This window comes from Spermophilus citellus (assembly GCF_964194105.1).
Source record: "Spermophilus citellus genome assembly, chromosome: 13".
In the NCBI taxonomy this organism is placed as follows: Eukaryota; Metazoa; Chordata; class Mammalia; order Rodentia; family Sciuridae; genus Spermophilus; species Spermophilus citellus.
Window position 1 is genome coordinate 31,534,117 of NC_138193.1, and position 24,156 is coordinate 31,558,272.

Sequence of the window (24,156 nt, forward strand, 5' to 3'; positions counted from 1 at the left end):
ACGAATCTCCAGAAATCTCAGCAAATACTTTTACACCCAAACTGGGTGATACTTTCAGGTAATGATCAGTACACTGAGCCCACTTTGTTCCCCAAATTTCGTTCTTCAATGTTGAAGCTTTCGTTTCCAGTAAAAGTTTGAATTTTTAGGTTTCACTCTGTTTTCTCCTATATTGATAGATGTATTTGGAACTCTAAATCAAACACGGTTTGTGTTAGCTTCTTGAAACTTGACACAATGAAGTAGTTTCAAGTTCTCTCTCTATGTTCTGTTTCTGATTGATGTAGCCCTAAGCAGTGACAGGCGAGAAACACTTTCATTGAAAGGGGTTGCCAAGCATCCAAAAATTACGAATCTCCAGAAATCTCAGGAAACATTTTTTCACCCAAACTGGATGATACTTTCAGGTAATGATCAGTACACTAAGCCCACTTGGTTCCCCAGATTTCGTTCTTCTATGTTGAAGCGTTCGTTTCCAGTAACAGTTTGAATATTGGCGTTTCACTCTGTTTTCTCCTATATTGATGGATGTATTTGGAACTCTAAATCAACATGGTTTGTGCTAGCTTCTTGAAATTTGACACAATTAAGTAGTTTCAAGTTCTATCTCTATATTTTGTTTCCTATTGGTGTAGCCCTAAGCAGTGACAGACGAGAAACACTTTCATTGAAAGGGGTTGCCAAGCTTCCAAAAATTACGAATCTCCAGAAATCTCAGCAAATATTTTTACACCCAAACTGGGTGATACTTTCAGGTAATGATCAGTACACTGAGCCCCCTTTGTTCCCCAAATTTCGTTCTTCAATGTTGCAGCTTTCGTTTCCAGTAACAGTTTGTAATTTTAGGTTTCACTCTGTTTTCTCCTATATTGATAGATGTATTTGGAACTCTACATCAAACACGGTTTGTGCTACCTTCTTGAAACTTGACACAATTAAGTAGTTTCAAGTTCTATCTCTAGTTTCTGTTTCCGATTGATGTAGCCCTAAGCAGTGACAGGCTAGAAACACTTTCATTGAAAGGGGTTGCCAAGCTTCCAAAAATTACGGATCTCCTGAAATCTCAGCAAATATTTTTTCACCCAAACTGGATGATACTTTCAGGTAATGATCAGTACACTAAGCCCACTTGGTTCCCCAAATTTCGTTCTTCTATGTTGAAGCGTTCGTTTCCAGTAACAGTTTGAATTTTGGCGTTTCACTCTGTTTTCTCCTATATTGATAGATGTATTTGGAACTCTAAATCAAGCACGGGTTGTGCTAGCTTCTTGAAACTTGACACAATTAAGTAGTTTCAAGTTCTATCTCTATATTTTGTTTCCTATTGGTGTAGCCCTAAGCAGTGACAGACGAGAAACACTTTCATTGAAAGGGGTTGCCAAGCTTCCAAAAATCACGAATCTCCAGAAATCTCAGCAAATATTTTTTCACCCAAACTGGATGATACTTTCAGGTAATGATCAGTACACTGAGCCCACTTTGTTCCCCAAATTTCGTTCTTCAATGTTGAAGCTTTCGTTTCCAGTAACAGTTTGAATTTTTAGTTTTCACTCTGTTTTCTCCTATATTGATAGATGTATTTGGAACTCTAAATCAAACACGGTTTGTGCTAGCTTCTTGAAACTTGACACAATTAAGTAGTTTCAAGTTCTATCTCTATTTTTTTTCCTATTGATGTAGCCCTAAGCAGTGACAGGCGAGAAACACTTTCATTGAAAGGGGTTGCCAAGCTTCCAAAAATTACGAATCTCCAGAAATCTCAGCAAAAATTTTTTCACCCAAACTGGATGGTTCTTTCAGGTAATTATCAGTACACTGAGCCCACTTGGTTCCCCAAATTTCGATCTTCTATGTTGAAGCGTTCGTTTCCAATATCAGTTTGAATTTTGGTGTTTCACTGTGTTTTCTCCTATATGGATAGATGTATTTGGAACTCTAAATCAAACACGGTTTGTGCTAGCTTCTTGAAACTTGACACAATTAAGTAGTTTCAAGTTCTAACTCTATGTTCTGTTTCCAATTGATGTAGCCCTAAGCAGTTACAGGCGAGAAACTCTTTCATTGAAAGGGGTTGCCAAGCGTCCAAAAATTACGAATCTCCAGAAATCTCAGCAAACATTTTTTCACCCAAACTGGATGATACTTTCAGGTAATGATCAGTACACTAAGCCCACTTGGTTCCCCAAATTTCGTTCTTCTATGTTGAAGCGTTCGTTTCCAGTAACAGTTTGAATTTTGGCGTTTCACTCTGTTTTGTCCTATATTGATAGATGTATTTGGAACTCTAAATCAAGCACGGTTTGTGCTAGCTTTTTGAAACTTGACACAATTAATTAGTTTCAAGTTCTGTCTCTATGTTCTGTTTCCTATTGATTTAGCCCTAAGCAGTGACAGGCGAGAAACACTTTCATTGAAAGGGGTTGCCAAGCTTCCAAAAATTACGAATCTCCAGAAATCTCAGCAAATATTTTTACACCCAAACTGGGTGATACTTTCAGGTAATGATCAGTACACTGAGCCCACTTTGTTCCCCAAATTTCGTTCTTCAATGTTGCAGCTTTCGTTTCCAGTAACAGTTGGAATTTTTAGGATTCACTCTGTTTTCTCCTATATTGATAGATGTATTTGGAACTCTAAATCAAACACTGTTTGTGCTAGCTTCTTGAAACTTGACACAATTAATTAGTTTCAAGTTCTATCTCTATGTTCTGTTTCCGATTGATGTAGCCCTAAGCAGTGACAGGCTAGAAACACTTTCATTGAAAGGGGTTGCCAAGCTTCCAAAAATTACGGATCTCCTGAAATCTCAGCAAATATTTTTTCACCCAAACTGGATGATACTTTCAGGTAATGATCAGTACACTAAGCCCACTTGGTTCCCCAAATTTCGTTCTTCTATGTTGAAGCGTTCGTTTCCAGTAACAGTTTGAATTTTGGCGTTTCACTCTGTTTTCTCCTATATTGATAGATGTATTTGGAACTCTAAATCAAGCACAGTTTGTGCTAGCTTCTTGAAACTTGACACAATTAAGTAGTTTCAAGTTCTATCTCTATATTTTGTTTCCTATTGGTGTAGCCCTAAGCAGTGACAGACGAGAAACACTTTCATTGAAAGGGGTTGCCAAGCTTCCAAAAATCACGAATCTCCAGAAATCTCAGCAAATATTTTTTCACACAAACTGGATGATACTTTCAGGTAATGATCAGTACACTGAGCCCACTTTGTTCCCCAAATTTCGTTCTTCAATGTTGAAGCTTTCGTTTCCAGTAACAGTTTGAATTTTTAGTTTTCACTCTGTTTTCTCCTATATGGATAGATGTATTTGGAACTCTAAATCAAGCAAGGTTTGTGCTAGCTTTTTGAAACTTGACACAATTAATTAGTTTCAAGTTCTATCTCTATGTTCTGTTTCCTATTGATGTAGCCCTAAGCAGTGACAGGCGAGAAACACTTTCATTGAAAGGGGTTGCCAAGCTTCCAAAAATTACGAATCTCCAGAAATCTCAGCAAATATTTTTACACCCAAACTGGGTGATACTTTCAGGTAATGATCAGTACACTGAGCCCACTTGGTTCCCTAAATTTCGTTCTTCAATGTTGCAGCTTTCGTTTCCAGTAACATTTTAAACTTTTAGGTTTCACTCTGTTTTCTCCTATATTGATAGATGTATTTGGAACTCTAAATCAAACACGGTTTGTGCTAGCTTCTTGAAACTTGACACAATTAAGTAGTTTCAAGTTCTAACTCTATGTTCTGTTTCCAATTCATGTAGCCCTAAGCAGTTACAGGCGAGAAACTCTTTCATTGAAAGGGGTTGCCAAGCGTCCAAAAATTACGAATCTCCAGAAATCTCAGCAAACATTTTTTCACCCAAACTGGATGATACTTTCAGGTAATGATCAGTACACTAAGCCCACTTGGTTCCCCAAATTTCGTTCTTCTATGTTGAAGCGTTCGTTTCCAGTAACAGTTTGAATTTTGGCGTTTCACTCTGTTTTTTCCTATATTGATAGATGTATTTGGAACTCTAAATCAAGCACGGTTTGTGCTAGCTTTTTGAAACTTGACACAATTAATTAGTTTCAAGTTCTGTCTCTATGTTCTGTTTCCTATTGATTTAGCCCTAAGCAGTGACAGGCGAGAAACACTTTCATTGAAAGGGGTTGCCAAGCTTCCAAAAATTACGAATCTCCAGAAATCTCAGCAAAAATTTTTCACCCAAACTGGATGGTTCTTTCAGGTAATTATCAGTACACTGAGCCCACTTGGTTCCCCAAATTTCGATCTTCTATGTTGAAGCGTTCGTTTCCAATATCAGTTTGAATTTTGGTGTTTCACTGTGTTTTCTCCTATATGGATAGATGTATTTGGAACTCTAAATCAAACACGGTTTGTGCTAGCTTCTTGAAACTTGACACAATTAAGTAGTTTCAAGTTCTAACTCTATGTTCTGTTTCCAATTGATGTAGCCCTAAGCAGTTACAGGCGAGAAACTCTTTCATTGAAAGGGGTTGCCAAGCGTCCAAAAATTACGAATCTCCAGAAATCTCAGCAAACATTTTTTCACCCAAACTGGATGATACTTTCAGGTAATGATCAGTACACTGAGCCCACTTGGTTCCCCAAATTTCGTTCTTCTATGTTGAAGCGTTCGTTTCCAGTAACAGTTTGAATTTTGGCGTTTCACTCTGTTTTGTCCTATATTGATAGATGTATTTGGAACTCTAAATCAAGCACGGTTTGTGCTAGCTTTTTGAAACTTGAAACAATTAATTAGTTTCAAGTTCTGTCTCTATATTTTGTTTCCTATTGTTGTAGCCCTAAGCAGTGACAGACGAGAAACACTTTCATTGAAAGGGTTGCCAAGCTTCCAAAAATCACGAATCTCCAGAAATCTCAGCAAATATTTTTTTCACCCAAACTGGGTGATACTTTCAGGTAATGATCAGTACACTGAGCCCACTTTATTCCCCAAATTTCGTTCTTCAATGTTGCAGCTTTCGTTTCCAGTAACAGTTTGAAGTTTTAGGTTTCACTCTGTTTTCTCCTATATTGATAGATGTATTTGGAACTCTAAATCAAGCACGGTTTGTGCTAGCCTCTTGAAACTTGACACAATTAAGTAGTTTCAAGTTCTAACTCTATGTTCTGTTTCCTATTGATGTAGCCCTAAGCAGTGACAGGCGAGAAACACTTTCATTGAAAGGGGTTGCCAAGCTTCCAAAAATTACGAATCTCCAGAAATCTCAGCAAATATTTTTACACCCAAACTGGGTGATACTTTCAGGTAATGATCAGTACACTGAGCCCACTTTGTTCCCCAAATTTCGTTCTTCAATGTTGCAGCTTTCGTTTCCAGTAACAGTTTGAACTTTTAGGTTTCACTCTGTTTTCCCTATATTGATAGATGTATTTGGAATTCTAAATCAAACACGGTTTGTGCTACCTTCTTGAAACTTGACACAATTGAGTAGTTTCAAGTTCTATCTCTATGTTCTGTTTCCGATTGATGTAGCCCTAAGCAGTGACAGGCGAGAAACACTTTCATTGAAAGGGGTTGCCAAGCTTCCAAAAATTACGAATCTCCAGAAATCTCAGCAAACATTTTTTCACCCAAATTGGATGATACTTTCAGGTAATGATCAGTACACTGAGCCCACTTGGTTCCCCAAATTTCATTCTTCTATGTTGAAGTGTTCGTTTCCAGTAACAGTTTGAATTTTGGCGTTTCACTCTGTTTTCTCCTATATTGATAGATGTATTTGGAACTCTAAATCAAGCACGGTTTGTGCTAGCCTCTTGAAACTTGACACAATTAAGTAGTTTCAAGTTCTAAATCTATGTTCTGTTTCCTATTGATGTAGCCCTAAGCAGTGACAGGCGAGAAACACTTTCATTGAAAGGGGTTGCCAAGCTTCCAAAAATTACGAATCTCCAGAAATCTCAGCAAATATTTTTACACCCAAACTGGGTGATACTTTCAGGTAATGATCAGTACACTGAGCTCACTTTGTTCCCCAAATTTCCATCTTCAATGTTGAAGCTTTCGTTTCCAGTTACAGTTTGAATTTTTAGGTTTCACTCTGTTTTCTCCTATATTGATAGATGTATTTGGAACTCTAAATCAAACACGGTTTGGGTTAGCTTCTTGAAACTTGACACAATGAAGTAGTTTCAAGTTCTCTCTCTATGTTCTGTTTCCGATTGATGTAGCCCTAAGCAGTGACAGGCGAGAAACACTTTCATTGAAAGGGGTTGCCAAGCATCCAAAAATTACGAATCTCCAGAAATCTCAGGAAACATTTTTTCACCCAAACTGGATGATACTTTCAGGTAATGATCAGTACACTAATCCCACTTGGTTCCCCAGATTTCGTTCTTCTATGTTGAAGCGTTCGTTTCCAGTAACAGTTTGAATATTGGCGTTTCACTCTGTTTTCTCCTATATTGATGGATGTATTTGGAACTCTAAATCAAACATGGTTTGTGCTAGCTTCTTGAAACTTGACACAATTAAGTAGTTTCAAGTTCTATCTCTATATTTTGTTTCCTATTGGTGTAGCCCTAAGCAGTGACAGACGAGAAACACTTTCATTGAAAGGGGTTGCCAAGCTTCCAAAAATTACGAATCTCCAGAAATCTCAGCAAATATTTTTACACCCAAACTGGGTGATACTTTCAGGTAATGATCAGTACACTGAGCCCCCTTTGTTCCCCAAATTTCGTTCTTCAATGTTGCAGCTTTCGTTTCCAGTAACAGTTTGTAATTTTAGGTTTCACTCTGTTTTCTCCTATATTGATAGATGTATTTGGAACTCTACATCAAACACGGTTTGTGCTACCTTCTTGAAACTTGACAAAATTAAGTAGTTTCAAGTTCTATCTCTATTTTCTGTTTCCGATTGATGTAGCCCTAAGCAGTGACAGGCTAGAAACACTTTCATTGAAAGGGGTTGCCAAGCTTCCAAAAATTACGGATCTCCTGAAATCTCAGCAAATATTTTTTCACCCAAACTGGATGATACTTTCAGGTAATGATCAGTACACTGAGCCCACTTTGTTACCCAAATTTCGTTCTTCAATGTTGAAGCTTTCGTTTCCAGTAACAGTTTGAATTTTTAGGTTTCACTCTATTTTCTCCTATATTGATAGATGTATTTGGAACTCTAAATCAAACACGGTTTGTGCTAGCTTCTTGAAACTTGACACAATTAAGTAGTTTCAAGTTCTATCTCTATTTTTTTTCCTATTGATGTAGCCCTAAGCAGTGACAGGCGAGAAACGCTTTCATTGAAAGGGGTTGCCAAGCTTCCAAAAATTACGAATCTCCAGAAATCTCAGCAAATATTTTTTCACCCAAACTGGATGGTTCTTTCAGGTAATGATCAGTACACTGAGCCCACTTGGTTCCCCAAATTTCGATCTTCTATGTTGAAGCGTTCGTTTCCAATATCAGTTTGAATTTTGGTGTTTCACTCTGTTTTCTCCTATATGGATAGATGTATTTGGAACTCTAAATCAAACACGGTTTGTGCTAGCTTCTTGAAACTTGACACAATTAAGTAGTTTCAAGTTCTAACTCTATGTTCTGTTTCCAATTGATGTAGCCCTAAGCAGTTACAGGCGAGAAACTCTTTCATTGAAAGGGGTTGCCAAGCGTCCAAAAATTACGAATCTCCAGAAATCTCAGCAAACATTTTTTCACCCAAACTGGATGATACTTTCAGGTAATGATCAGTACACTAAGCCCACTTGGTTCCCCAAATTTCGTTCTTCTATGTTGAAGCGTTCGTTTCCAGTAACAGTTTGAATTTTGGCGTTTCACTCTGTTTTGTCCTATATTGATAGATGTATTTGGAACTCTAAATCAAGCACGGTTTGTGCTAGCTTTTTGAAACTTGACACAATTAATTAGTTTCAAGTTCTGTCTCTATGTTCTGTTTCCTATTGATTTAGCCCTAAGCAGTGACAGGCGAGAAACACTTTCATTGAAAGGGGTTGCCAAGCTTCCAAAAATTACGAATCTCCAGAAATCTCAGCAAATATTTTTACACCCAAACTGGGTGATACTTTCAGGTAATTATCAGTACACTGAGCCCACTTTGTTCCCCAAATTTCCTTCTTCAATGTTGCAGCTTTCGTTTCCAGTAACAGTTGGAATTTTTAGGATTCACTCTGTTTTCTCCTATATTGATAGATGTATTTGGAACTCTAAATCAAACACTGTTTGTGCTAGCTTCTTGAAACTTGACACAATTAATTAGTTTCAAGTTCTATCTCTATGTTCTGTTTCCTATTGATGTAGCCCTAAGCAGTGACAGGCGAGAAACACTTTCATTGAAAGGGGTTGCCAAGCTTCCAAAAATTACGAATCTCCAGAAATCTCAGCAAATATTTTTACACCCAAACTGGGTGATACTTTCCGGTAATGATCAGTACACTGAGCCCACTTTGTTCCCTAAATTTCGTTCTTCAATGTTGCAGCTTTCGTTTCCAGTAACAGTTTAAACTTTTAGGTTTCACTCTGTTTTCTCCTATATTGATAGATGTATTTGGAACTCTAAATCAAACACGGTTTGTGCTAGCTTCTTGAAACTTGACACAATTAAGTAGTTTCAAGTTCTATCTCTATGTTCTGTTTCCGATTGATGTAGCCCTAAGCAGTGACAGGCGAGAAACACTTTCATTGAAAGGGGTTGCCAAGCTTCCAAAAATTACGAATCTCCAGAAATCTCAGCAAATATTTTTTCACCCAAACTGGGTGATACTTTCAGGTAATGATCAGTACACTAAGCCCACTTGGTTCACCAAATTTCATTCTTCTATGTTGAGGCGTTCGTTTCCAGTAACAGTTTGAATTTTGACGTTTCACTCTGTTTTCTCCTATATTGATAGATGTATTTGGAACTCTAAATCAAACATGGTTTGTGCTAGCTTCTTGAAACTTGACACAATTAAGTAGTTTCAAGTTCTATCTCTATATTTTGTTTCCTATTGGTGTAGCCCTAAGCAGTGACAGACGAGAAACACTTTCATTGAAAGGGGTTGCCAAGCTTCCAAAAATCACGAATCTCCAGAAATCTCAGCAAATATTTTTTCACCCAAACTGGGTGATACTTTCAGGTAATGATCAGTACACTGAGCCCACTTTGTTCCCCAAATTTCGTTCTTCTATGTTGAAGCGTTCGTTTCCAGTAACAGTTTGAACTTTTAGGTTTCACTCTGTTTTCCCTATATTGATAGATGTATTTGGAATTCAAAATCAAACACGGTTTGTGCTACCTTCTTGAAACTTGACACAATTAAGTAGTTTCAAGTTCTATCTCTATGTTCTGTTTCCGATTGATGTAGCCCTAAGCAGTGACAGGCGAGAAACACTTTCACTGAAAGGGGTTGCCAAGCTTCCAAAAATTACGAATCTCCAGAAATCTCAGCAAATATTTTTTCACCCAAATTGGATGATACTTTCAGGTAATGATCAGTACACTGAGCCCACTTGGTTCCCCAAATTTCATTCTTCTATGTTGAAGTGTTCGTTTCCAGTAACAGTTTGAATTTTGGCGTTTCACTCTGTTTTCTCCTATATCGATAGATGTATTTGGAACTCTAAATCAAGCACGGTTTGTGCTAGCTTTTTGAAACTTCACACAATTAAGTAGTTTCAAGTTCTATCTCTATGTTTTGTTTCCTATTGGTGTAGCCCTAAGCAGTGACAGACGAGAAACACTTTCATTGAAAGGGGTTGCCAAGCTTCCAAAAATTACGAATCTCCAGAAAATCAGCAAATATTTTTACACCCAAACTGGGTGATACTTTCAGGTAATGATCAGTACACTGAGCCCACTTTGTTCTCCAAATTTCGTTCTTCAATGTTGAAGCTTTCGTTTCCAGTAACAGTTTGAATTTTTAGGTTTAACTCTGTTTTCTCCTATATTGATAGATGTATTTGGAACTCTAAATCAAACACGGTTTGTGCTACCTTCTTGAAACTTGACACAATTAAGTAGTTTCAAGTTCTATCTCTATGTTCTGTTTCCGATTGATGTAGCCCTAAGCAGTGACAGGCTAGAAACACTTTCATTGAAAGGGGTTGCCAAGCTTCCAAAAATTACGGATCTCCTGAAATCTCAGTAAATATTTTTTCACCCAAACTGGATGATACTTTCAGGAATGATCAGTACACTAAGCCCACTTGGTTCCCCAGATTTCGTTCTTCTATGTTGAAGCGTTCGTTTCCAGTAACAGTTTGAATTTTGGCGTTTCACTCTGTTTTCTCCTATATTGATAGATGTATTTGGAACTCTAAATCAAGCACGGTTTGTGCTAGCTTCTTGAAACTCGACACAATTAAGTAGTTTCAAGTTCTATTTCTATGTTTTGTTTCCTATTGGTGTAGCCCTAAGCAGTGACAGATGAGAAACACTTTCATTGAAAGGGGTTGCCAAGCTTCCTAAAATTACGAATCTCCAGAAATCTCAGCAAATATTTTTACACCCAAACTGGGTGATACTTTCAGGTAATGATCAGTACACTGAGCCCACTTTGTTCCCCAAATTTCGTTCTTCAATGTTGCAGCTTTCCTTTCCAGTAACAGTTTGAATTTTTAGGTTTCACTCTGTTTTCTCCTATATTGATAGATGTATTTGGAACTCTAAATCAAGCACGGTTTGTGCTAGCCTCTTGAAACTTGACACAATTAAGTAGTTTCAAGTTCTATCTCTATTTTTTTTCCTATTGATGTAGCCCTAAGCAGTGACAGGCGAGAAACACTTTCATTGAAAGGGGTTGCAAAGCTTCCAAAAATTACGAATCTCCAGAAATCTCAGCAAATATTTTTTCACCCAAACTGGATGGTTCTTTCAGGTAATGATCAGTACACTGAGCCCACTTGGTTCCCCAAATTTCGATCTTCTATGTTGAAGCGTTCGTTTCCAATATCAGTTTGAATTTTGGTGTTTCACTTTGTTTTCTCCTATATGGATAGATGTATTTGGAACTCTAAATCAAACACGGTTTGTGCTAGCTTCTTGAAACTTGACACAATTAAGTAGTTTCAAGTTCTTACTCTATGTTCTGTTTCCTATTGATGTAGCCCTAAGCAGTTACAGGCGAGAAACACTTTCATTGAAAGGGGTTGCCAAGCGTCCAAAAATTACGAATCTCCAGAAATCTCAGCAAACATTTTTTCACCCAAACTGGATGATACTTTCAGGTAATGATCAGTTCACTAAGCCCACTTGGTTCCCCAAATTTCGTTCTTCTATGTTGAAGCGTTCGTTTCCAGTAACAGTTTGAATTTTGGCGTTTCACTCTGTTTTCTCCTATATTGATAGATGTATTTGGAACTCTAAATCAAACACTGTTTGAGCTAGCTTCTTGAAACTTGACACAATTAAGTAGTTTCAAGTTCTATCTCTATGTTCTGTTTCCTATTGATGTAGCCCTAAGCAGTGACAGGCGAGAAACACTTTCATTGAAAGGGGTTGCCAAGCTTCCAAAAATCACGAATCTCCAGAAATCTCAGCAAATATTTTTTCACCCAAACTGGATGATACTTTCAGGTAATGATCAGTACACTAAGCCCACTTGGTTCCCCAAATTTCATTCTTCTATGTTGAAGTGTTCGTTTCCAGTAACAGTTTGAATTTTGGCGTTTCACTCTGTTTTCTCCTATATTGATAGATGTATTTGGAACTCTAAATCAAGCACAGTTTGTGCTAGCTTTTTGAAGCTTCACACAATTATGTAGTTTCAAGGTCTATCTCTATGTTTTGTTTCCTATTGGTGTAGCCCTAAGCAGTGACAGACGAGAAACACTTTCATTGAAAGGGGTTGCCAAGCTTCCAAAAATTACGAATCTCCAGAAATCTCAGCAAATATTTTTACACCCAAACTGGGTGATACTTTCAGGTAATGATCAGTACACTGAGCCCACTTTGTTCCCCAAATTTCGTTCTTCAATGTTGAAGCTTTCGTTTCCAGTAACAGTTTGAATTTTTAGGTTTCACTCTGTTTTCTCCTATATTGATAGATGTATTTAAAACTCTAAATCAAACACGGTTTGTGTTAGCTTCTTGAAACTTGACACAATGAAGTAGTTTCAAGTTCTCTCTCTATGTTCTGTTTCCGATTGATGTAGCCCTAAGCAGTGACAGGCGAGAAACACTTTCATTGAAAGGGGTTGCCAAGCATCCAAAAATTACGAATCTCCAGAAATCTCAGGAAACATTTTTTCACCCAAACTGGATGATACTTTCAGGTAATGATCAGTACACTAATCCCACTTGGTTCCCCAGATTTCGTTCTTCTATGTTGAAGCGTTCGTTTCCAGTAACAGTTTGAATATTGGCGTTTCACTCTGTTTTCTCCTATATTGATAGATGTATTTGGAACTCTACATCAAACACGGTTTGTGCTACCTTCTTGAAACTTGACAAAATTAAGTAGTTTGAAGTTCTATCTCTATTTTCTGTTTCCGATTGATGTAGCCCTAAGCAGTGACAGGCTAGAAACACTTTCATTGAAAGGGGTTGCCAAGCTTCCAAAAATTACGGATCTCCTGAAATCTCAGCAAATATTTTTTCACCCAAACTGGATGATACTTTCAGGTAATGATCAGTACACTAAGCCCACTTGGTTCCCCAGATTTCGTTCTTCTATGTTGAAGCGTTCGTTTCCAGTAACAGTTTGAATTTTGGCGTTTCACTCTGTTTTCTCCTATATTGATAGATGTATTTGGAACTCTAAATCAAGCACGGTTTGTGCTAGCTTCTTGAAACTTGACACAATTAAGTAGTTTCAAGTTCTATCTCTATATTTTGTTTCCTATTGGTGTAGCCCTAAGCAGTGACAGACGAGAAACACTTTCATTGAAAGGGGTTGCCAAGCTTCCAAAAATCACGAATCTCCAGAAATCTCAGCAAATATTTTTACACCCAAACTGGGTGATACTTTCAGGTAATGATCAGTACACTGAGCCCACTTGGTTCCCTAAATTTCGTTCTTCAATGTTGCAGCTTTCGTTTCCAGTAACATTTTAAACTTTTAGGTTTCACTCTGTTTTCTCCTATATTGATGGATGTATTTGGAACTCTAAATCAAACACGGTTTGTGCTAGCTTCTTGAAACTTGACACAATTAAGTAGTTTCAAGTTCTAACTCTATGTTCTGTTTCCAATTCATGTAGCCCTAAGCAGTTACAGGCGAGAAACTCTTTCATTGAAAGGGGTTGCCAAGCGTCCAAAAATTACGAATCTCCAGAAATCTCAGCAAACATTTTTTCACCCAAACTGGATGATACTTTCAGGTAATGATCAGTACACTAAGCCCACTTGGTTCCCCAAATTTCGTTCTTCTATGTTGAAGCGTTCGTTTCCAGTAACAGTTTGAATTTTGGCGTTTCACTCTGTTTTTTCCTATATTGATAGATGTATTTGGAACTCTAAATCAAGCACGGTTTGTGCTAGCTTTTTGAAACTTGACACAATTAATTAGTTTCAAGTTCTGTCTCTATGTTCTGTTTCCTATTGATTTAGCCCTAAGCAGTGACAGGCGAGAAACACTTTCATTGAAAGGGGTTGCCAAGCTTCCAAAAATTACGAATCTCCAGAAATCTCAGCAAAAATTTTTCACCCAAACTGGATGGTTCTTTCAGGTAATTATCAGTACACTGAGCCCACTTGGTTCCCCAAATTTCGATCTTCTATGTTGAAGCGTTCGTTTCCAATATCAGTTTGAATTTTGGTGTTTCACTGTGTTTTCTCCTATATGGATAGATGTATTTGGAACTCTAAATCAAACACGGTTTGTGCTAGCTTCTTGAAACTTGACACAATTAAGTAGTTTCAAGTTCTAACTCTATGTTCTGTTTCCAATTGATGTAGCCCTAAGCAGTTACAGGCGAGAAACTCTTTCATTGAAAGGGGTTGCCAAGCGTCCAAAAATTACGAATCTCCAGAAATCTCAGCAAACATTTTTTCACCCAAACTGGATGATACTTTCAGGTAATGATCAGTACACTGAGCCCACTTGGTTCCCCAAATTTCGTTCTTCTATGTTGAAGCGTTCGTTTCCAGTAACAGTTTGAATTTTGGCGTTTCACTCTGTTTTGTCCTATATTGATGGATGTATTTGGAACTCTAAATCAAACATGGTTTGTGCTAGCTTCTTGAAACTTGACACAATTAAGTAGTTTCAAGTTCTATCTCTATATTTTGTTTCCTATTGGTGTAGCCCTAAGCAGTGACAGACGAGAAACACTTTCATTGAAAGGGGTTGCCAAGCTTCCAAAAATTACGAATCTCCAGAAATCTCAGCAAATATTTTTACACCCAAACTGGATGATACTTTCAGGTAATGATCAGTACACTGAGCCCACTTTGTTCCCCAAATTTCGTTCTTCAATGTTGAAGCTTTCGTTTCCAGTAACAGTTTGAATTTTTAGTTTTCACTCTGTTTTCTCCTATATTGATAGATGTATTTGGAACTCTAAATCAAACACGGTTTGTGCTAGCTTCTTGAAACTTGACACAATTAAGTAGTTTCAAGTTCTATCTCTATTTTTTTTCCTATTGATGTAGCCCTAAGCAGTGACAGGCGAGAAACACTTTCATTGAAAGGGGTTGCCAAGCTTCCAAAAATTACGAATCTCCAGAAATCTCAGCAAAAATTTTTTCACCCAAACTGGATGGTTCTTTCAGGTAATTATCAGTACACTGAGCCCACTTGGTTCCCCAAATTTCGATCTTCTATGTTGAAGCGTTCGTTTCCAATATCAGTTTGAATTTTGGTGTTTCACTGTGTTTTCTCCTATATGGATAGATGTATTTGGAACTCTAAATCAAACACGGTTTGTGCTAGCTTCTTGAAACTTGACACAATTAAGTAGTTTCAAGTTCTAACTCTATGTTCTGTTTCCAATTGATGTAGCCCTAAGCAGTTACAGGCGAGAAACTCTTTCATTGAAAGGGGTTGCCAAGCGTCCAAAAATTACGAATCTCCAGAAATCTCAGCAAACATTTTTTCACCCAAACTGGATGATACTTTCAGGTAATGATCAGTACACTAAGCCCACTTGGTTCCCCAAATTTCGTTCTTCTATGTTGAAGCGTTCGTTTCCAGTAACAGTTTGAATTTTGGCGTTTCACTCTGTTTTGTCCTATATTGATAGATGTATTTGGAACTCTAAATCAAGCACGGTTTGTGCTAGCTTTTTGAAACTTGACACAATTAATTAGTTTCAAGTTCTGTCTCTATGTTCTGTTTCCTATTGATTTAGCCCTAAGCAGTGACAGGCGAGAAACACTTTCATTGAAAGGGGTTGCCAAGCTTCCAAAAATTACGAATCTCCAGAAATCTCAGCAAATATTTTTACACCCAAACTGGGTGATACTTTCAGGTAATGATCAGTACACTGAGCCCACTTTGTTCCCCAAATTTCGTTCTTCAATGTTGCAGCTTTCGTTTCCAGTAACAGTTGGAATTTTTAGGATTCACTCTGTTTTCTCCTATATTGATAGATGTATTTGGAACTCTAAATCAAACACTGTTTGTGCTAGCTTCTTGAAACTTGACACAATTAATTAGTTTCAAGTTCTATCTCTATGTTCTGTTTCCGATTGATGTAGCCCTAAGCAGTGACAGGCTAGAAACACTTTCATTGAAAGGGGTTGCCAAGCTTCCAAAAATTACGGATCTCCTGAAATCTCAGCAAATATTTTTTCACCCAAACTGGATGATACTTTCAGGTAATGATCAGTACACTAAGCCCACTTGGTTCCCCAAATTTCGTTCTTCTATGTTGAAGCGTTCGTTTCCAGTAACAGTTTGAATTTTGGCGTTTCACTCTGTTTTCTCCTATATTGATAGATGTATTTGGAACTCTAAATCAAGCACAGTTTGTGCTAGCTTCTTGAAACTTGACACAATTAAGTAGTTTCAAGTTCTATCTCTATATTTTGTTTCCTATTGGTGTAGCCCTAAGCAGTGACAGACGAGAAACACTTTCATTGAAAGGGGTTGCCAAGCTTCCAAAAATCACGAATCTCCAGAAATCTCAGCAAATATTTTTTCACACAAACTGGATGATACTTTCAGGTAATGATCAGTACACTGAGCCCACTTTGTTCCCCAAATTTCGTTCTTCAATGTTGAAGCTTTCGTTTCCAGTAACAGTTTGAATTTTTAGTTTTCACTCTGTTTTCTCCTATATGGATAGATGTATTTGGAACTCTAAATCAAGCAAGGTTTGTGCTAGCTTTTTGAAACTTGACACAATTAATTAGTTTCAAGTTCTATCTCTATGTTCTGTTTCCTATTGATGTAGCCCTAAGCAGTGACAGGCGAGAAACACTTTCATTGAAAGGGGTTGCCAAGCTTCCAAAAATTACGAATCTCCAGAAATCTCAGCAAATATTTTTACACCCAAACTGGGTGATACTTTCAGGTAATGATCAGTACACTGAGCCCACTTGGTTCCCTAAATTTCGTTCTTCAATGTTGCAGCTTTCGTTTCCAGTAACATTTTAAACTTTTAGGTTTCACTCTGTTTTCTCCTATATTGATAGATGTATTTGGAACTCTAAATCAAACACGGTTTGTGCTAGCTTCTTGAAACTTGACACAATTAAGTAGTTTCAAGTTCTAACTCTATGTTCTGTTTCAAATTCATGTAGCCCTAAGCAGTTACAGGCGAGAAACTCTTTCATTGAAAGGGGTTGCCAAGCGTCCAAAAATTACGAATCTCCAGAAATCTCAGCAAACATTTTTTCACCCAAACTGGATGATACTTTCAGGTAATGATCAGTACACTAAGCCCACTTGGTTCCCCAAATTTCGTTCTTCTATGTTGAAGCGTTCGTTTCCAGTAACAGTTTGAATTTTGGCGTTTCACTCTGTTTTTTCCTATATTGATAGATGTATTTGGAACTCTAAATCAAGCACGGTTTGTGCTAGCTTTTTGAAACTTGACACAATTAATTAGTTTCAAGTTCTGTCTCTATGTTCTGTTTCCTATTGATTTAGCCCTAAGCAGTGACAGGCGAGAAACACTTTCATTGAAAGGGGTTGCCAAGCTTCCAAAAATTACGAATCTCCAGAAATCTCAGCAAAAATTTTTCACCCAAACTGGATGGTTCTTTCAGGTAATTATCAGTACACTGAGCCCACTTGGTTCCCCAAATTTCGATCTTCTATGTTGAAGCGTTCGTTTCCAATATCAGTTTGAATTTTGGTGTTTCACTGTGTTTTCTCCTATATGGATAGATGTATTTGGAACTCTAAATCAAACACGGTTTGTGCTAGCTTCTTGAAACTTGACACAATTAAGTAGTTTCAAGTTCTAACTCTATGTTCTGTTTCCAATTGATGTAGCCCTAAGCAGTTACAGGCGAGAAACTCTTTCATTGAAAGGGGTTGCCAAGCGTCCAAAAATTACGAATCTCCAGAAATCTCAGCAAACATTTTTTCACCCAAACTGGATGATACTTTCAGGTAATGATCAGTACACTGAGCCCACTTGGTTCCCCAAATTTCGTTCTTCTATGTTGAAGCGTTCGTTTCCAGTAACAGTTTGAATTTTGGCGTTTCACTCTGTTTTGTCCTATATTGATGGATGTATTTGGAACTCTAAATCAAACATGGTTTGTGCTAGCTTCTTGAAACTTGACACAATTAAGTAGTTTCAAGTTCTATCTCTATATTTTGTTTCCTATTGGTGTAGCCCTAAGCAGTGACAGACGAGAAACACTTTCATTGAAAGGGGTTGCCAAGCTTCCAAAAATTACGAATCTCCAGAAATCTCAGCAAATATTTTTACACCCAAACTGGGTGATACTTTCAGGTAATGATCAGTACACTGAGCCCCCTTTGTTCCCCAAATTTCGTTCTTCAATGTTGCAGCTTTCGTTTCCAGTAACAGTTTGTAATTTTAGGTTTCACTCTGTTTTCTCCTATATTGATAGATGTATTTGGAACTCTACATCAAACACGGTTTGTGCTACCTTCTTGAAACTTGACAAAATTAAGTAGTTTGAAGTTCTATCTCTATTTTCTGTTTCCGATTGATGTAGCCCTAAGCAGTGACAGGCTAGAAACACTTTCATTGAAAGGGGTTGCCAAGCTTCCAAAAATTACGGATCTCCTGAAATCTCAGCAAATATTTTTTCACCCAAACTGGATGATACTTTCAGGTAATGATCAGTACACTAAGCCCACTTGGTTCCCCAGATTTCGTTCTTCTATGTTGAAGCGTTCGTTTCCAGTAACAGTTTGAATTTTGGCGTTTCACTCTGTTTTCTCCTATATTGATAGATGTATTTGGAACTCTAAATCAAGCACGGTTTGTGCTAGCTTCTTGAAACTTGACACAATTAAGTAGTTTCAAGTTCTATCTCTATATTTTGTTTCCTATTGGTGTAGCCCTAAGCAGTGACAGACGAGAAACACTTTCATTGAAAGGGGTTGCCAAGCTTCCAAAAATCACGAATCTCCAGAAATCTCAGCAAATATTTTTTCACCCAAACTGGATGATACTTTCAGGTAATGATCAGTACACTGAGCCCACTTTTTTCCCCAAATTTCGTTCTTCAATGTTGAAGCTTTCGTTTCCAGTAACAGTTTGAATTTTTAGGTTTCACTCTGTTTTCTCCTATATTGATAGATGTATTTGGAACTCTAAATCAAACACGGTTTGTGTTAGCTTCTTGAAACTTGACACAATTAAGTAGTTTCTAGTTCTATCTCTATGTTCTGTTTCCGATTGATGTAGCCCTAAGCAGTTACAGGCGAGAAACACTTTCATTGAAAGGGGTTGCCTAGCGTCCAAAAATTACGAATCTCCACAAATCTCAGCAAACATTTTTTCACCCAAACTGGATGATACTTTCAGGAAATGATCAGTACACTAAGCCCACTTGGTTCCCCAAATTTCGTTCTTCTATGTTGAAGCGTTCGTTTCCAGTAACAGTTTGAATTTTGGCGTTTCACTCTGTTTTCTCCTATATTGATAGATGTATTTGGAACTCTAAATCAAGCACGGTTTGTGCTAGCTTTTTGAAACTTGACACAATTAATTAGTTTCAAGTTCTATCTCTATGTTCTGTTTCCGATTGATGTAGCCCTAAGCAGTGACAGGTTAGAAACACTTTCATTGAAAGGGGTTGCCAATCTTCCAAAAATTACGAATCTCCAGAAATCTCAGCAAATATTTTTACACCCAAACTGGGTGATACTTTCAGGTAATGATCAGTACACTGAGCCCACTTGGTTCCCCAAATTTCGATCTTCTATGTTGAAGCGTTCGTTTCCAATATCAGTTTGAATTTTGGTGTTTCACTGTGTTTTCTCCTATATGGATATGTGTATTTGGAACTCTAAATCAAACACGGTTTGTGCTAGCTTCTTGAAACTTGACACAATTAAGTAGTTTCAAGTTCTAACTCTATGTTCTGTTTCCAATTGATGTAGCCCTAAGCAGTTACAGGCGAGAAACTCTTTCATTGAAAGGGGTTGCCAAGCGTCCAAAAATTACGAATCTCCAGAAATCTCAGCAAACATTTTTTCACCCAAACTGGATGATACTTTCAGGTAATGATCAGTACACTAAGCCCACTTGGTTCCCCAAATTTCGTTCTTCTATGTTGAAGCGTTCGTTTCCAGTAACAGTTTGAATTTTGGCGTTTCACTCTGTTTTGTCCTATATTGATAGATGTATTTGGAACTCTAAATCAAGCACGGTTTGTGCTAGCTTTTTGAAACTTGACACAATTAATTAGTTTCAAGTTCTGTCTCTATGTTCTGTTTCCTATTGATTTAGCCCTAAGCAGTGACAGGCGAGAAACACTTACATTGAAAGGGGTTGCCAAGCTTCCAAAAATTACGAATCTCCAGAAATCTCAGCAAATATTTTTACACCCAAACTGGGTGATACTTTCAGGTAATGATCAGTACACTGAGCCCACTTTGTTCCCCAAATTTCCTTCTTCAATGTTGCAGCTTTCGTTTCCAGTAACAGTTGGAATTTTTAGGATTCACTCTGTTTTCTCCTATATTGATAGATGTATTTGGAACTCTAAATCAAACACTGTTTGTACTAGCTTCTTGAAACTTGACACAATTAATTAGTTTCAAGTTCTATCTCTATGTTCTGTTTCCTATTGATGTAGCCCTAAGCAGTGACAGGCGAGAAACACTTTCATTGAAAGGGGTTGCCAAGCTTCCAAAAATTACGAATCTCCAGAAATCTCAGCAAATATTTTTTCACCCAAACTGGGTGGTACTTTCAGGTAATGATCAGTACACTAAGCCCACTTGGTTCACCAAATTTCATTCTTCTATGTTGAGGCGTTCGTTTCCAGTAACAGTTTGAATTTTGACGTTTCACTCTGTTTTCTCCTATATTGATAGATGTATTTGGCACTCTAAATCAAACATGGTTTGTGCTAGCTTCTTGAAACTTGACACAATTAAGTAGTTTCAAGTTCTATCTCTATATTTTGTTTCCTATTGGTGTAGCCCTAAGCAGTGACAGACGAGAAGCACTTTCATTGAAAGGGGTTGCCATGCTTCCAAAAATCACGAATCTCCAGAAATCTCAGCAAATATTTTTTCACCCAAACTGGGTGATACTTTCAGGTAATGATCAGTACACTGAGCCCACTTTGTTCCCCAAATTTCGTTCTTCAATGTTGCAGCTTTCGTTTCCAGTAACAGTTTGAACTTTTAGGTTTCACTCTGTTTTCCCTATATTGATAGATGTATTTGGAATTCAAAATCAAACACGGTTTGTGCTACCTTCTTGAAACTTGACACAATTAAGTAGTTTCAAGTTCTATCTCTATGTTCTGTTTCCGATTGATGTAGCACTAAGCTGTGACAGGCGAGAAACACTTTCATTGAAAGGGGTTGCCAAGCTTCCAAAAATTACGAATCTCCAGAAATCTCAGCAAATATTTTTTCACCCAAATTGGATGATACTTTCAGGTAATGATCAGTACACTGAGCCCACTTGGTTCCCCAAATTTCATTCTTCTATGTTGAAGTGTTCGTTTCCAGTAACAGTTTGAATTTTGGCGTTTCACTCTGTTTTCTCCTATATCGATAGATGTATTTGGAACTCTAAATCAAGCACGGTTTGTGCTAGCTTTTTGAAACTTCACACAATTAAGTAGTTTCAAGTTCTATCTCTATGTTTTGTTTCCTATTGGTGTAGCCCTAAGCAGTGACAGACGAGAAACACTTTCATTGAAAGGGGTTGCCAATCTTCCAAAAATTACGAATCTCCAGAAAATCAGCAAATATTTTTACACCCAAACTGGGTGATACTTTCAGGTAATGATCAGTACACTGAGCCCACTTTGTTCTCCAAATTTCGTTCTTCAATGTTGAAGCTTTCGTTTCCAGTAACAGTTTGAAATTTTAGGTTTCACTCTGTTTTCTCCTATATTGATAGATGTATTTGGAACTCTAAATCAAACACGGTTTGTGTTAGCTTCTTGAAACTTGACACAATTAAGTAGTTTCAAGTTCTATCTCTATGTTCTGTTTCCGATTGATGTAGCCCTAAGCAGTGACAGGCGAGAAACACTTTCATTGAAAGGGGTTGCCAAGCGTCCAAAAATTACGAATCTCCAGAAATCTCAGGAAACATTTTTTCACCCAAACTGGATGATACTTTCAGGTAATGATCAGTACACTAAGCCCACTTGGTTCCCCAAATTTCATTCTTCTATGTTGAAGTGTTCGTTTCCAGTAACAGTTTGAATTTTGGCGTTTCACTCTGTTTTCTCCTATATTGATAGATGTATTTGGAACTCTAAATCAAGCACGGTTTGTGCTAGCCTCTTGAAACTTGACACAATTAATTAGTTTCAAGTTCTGTCTCTATGTTCTGTTTCCTATTGATGTAGCCCTAAGCAGTGACAGACGAGAAACACGTTCATTGAAAGGGGTTGCCAAGCTTCCAAAAATTACGAATCTCCAGAAATCTCAGCAAATATTTTTACACCCAAACTGGGTGATACTTTCAGGTAATGATCAGTACACTGAGCCCACTTTGTTCCCCAAATTTCGTTTTTCAATGTTGCAGCTTTCGTTTCCAGTAAAAGTTGGAATTTTTAGGATTCACTCTGTTTTCTCCTATATTGATAGATGTATTTGGAACTCTAAATCAAACACTGTTTGTGCTAGCTTCTTGGAACTTGACACAATTAATTAGTTTCAAGTTCTATCTCTATGTTCTGTTTCCTATTGATGTAGCCCTAAGCAGTGACAGGCGAGAAACACTTTCATTGAAAGGGGTTGCCAAGCTTACAAAAATTACGAATCTCCAGAAATCTCAGCAAATATTTTTACACCCAAACTGGGTGATACTTTCAGGTAATGATGAGTACACTGAGCCCACTTTGTTCCCTAAATTTCGTTCTTCAATGTTGCAGCTTACGTTTCCAGTAACAGTTTGAACTTTTAGGTTTCACTCTGTTTTCCCTATATTGATAGATGTATTTGGAACTCTAAATCAAACACGGTTTGTGCTACCTTCTTGAAACTTGACACAATTAAGTAGTTTCAAGTTCTATTTCTATGTTTTGTTTCCGATTGGTGTAGCCCTAAGCAGTGACAGACGAGAAACACTTTCATTGAAAGGGGTTGCCAAGCTTCCTAAAATTACGAATCTCCAGAAATCTCAGCAAAGATTTTTACACCCAAACTCGGTGATACTTTCAGGTAATGATCAGTACACTGAGCCCACTTTGTTCCCCAAATTTCGTTCTTCAATGTTGCAGCTTTCGTTTCCAGTAACAGTTTGAATTTTTAGGTTTCACTCTGTTTTCTCCTATATTGATAGATGTATTTGGAACTCTAAATCAAGCATGGTTTGTGCTAGCCTCTTGAAACTTGACACAATTAAGTAGTTTCAAGTTCTATTTCTATGTTTTGTTTCCGATTGGTGTAGCCCTAAGCAGTGACAGACGAAAAAACACTTTCATTGAAAGGGGTTGCCAAGCTTCCTAAAATTAGGAATCTCCAAAAATCTCAGCAAAGATTTTTACACCCAAACTGGGTGATACTTTCAGGTAATGATCAGTACACTGAGCCCACTTTGTTCCCCAAATTTCGTTCTTCAATGTTGCAGCTTTCGTTTCCAGTAACAGTTTGAATTTTTAGGTTTCACTCGGTTTTCTCCTATATTTATAGATGTATTTGGAACTCTAAATCAAACATGGTTTGTGCTAGCTTCTTGAAACTTGACACAATTAAGTAGTTTCAAGTTCTATCTCTATATTTTGTTTCCTATTGGTGTAGCCCTAAGCAGTGACAGACGAGAAACACTTTCATTGAAAGGGGTTGCCAAGCTTCCAAAAATCTCGAATCTCCAAAAATCTCAGCAAATATTTTTTCACCCAAACTGGGTGATACTTTCAGGTAATTATCAGTACACTGAGCCCACTTTGTTCCCCAAATGTCGTTCTTCAATGTTGAAGCTTTCGTTTCCAGTAACAGTTTGAATTTTTAGGTTTCACTCTGTTTTCTCCTATATTTATAGATGTATTTGGAACTCTAAATCAAACATGGTTTGTGCTAGCTTCTTGAAACTTGACACAATTAAGAAGTTTCAAGTTCTATCTCTATATTTTGTTTCCTATTGGTGTAGCCCTAAGCAGTGACAGACGAGAAACACTTTCATTGAAAGGGGTTGCCAAGCTTCCAAAAATCACGAATCTCCAGAAATCTCAGCAAATATTTTTTCACCCAAACTGGGTGATACTTTCAGGTAATGATCAGTACACTGAGCCCACTTTGTTCCCCAAATTTCGTTCTTCAATGTTGCAGCTTTCGTTTCCAGTAACAGTTTGAAGTTTTAGGTTTCACTCTGTTTTCTCCTATATTGAGAGATGTATTTGGAACTCTACATCAAACACGGTTTGTGCTGCCTTCTTGAAACTTGACACAATTAAGTAGTTTCAAGTTCTATCTCTATGTTCTGTTTCCGATTGATGTAGCCCTAAGCAGTGAAAGGCTAGAAACACTTTCATTGAAAGGGGTTGCCAAGCGTCCAAAAATTACGGATCTCCTGAAATCTCAGCAAATATTTTTTCACCCAAACTGGATGATACTTTCAGGTAATGATCAGTACACTAAGCCCACTTGGTTCCCC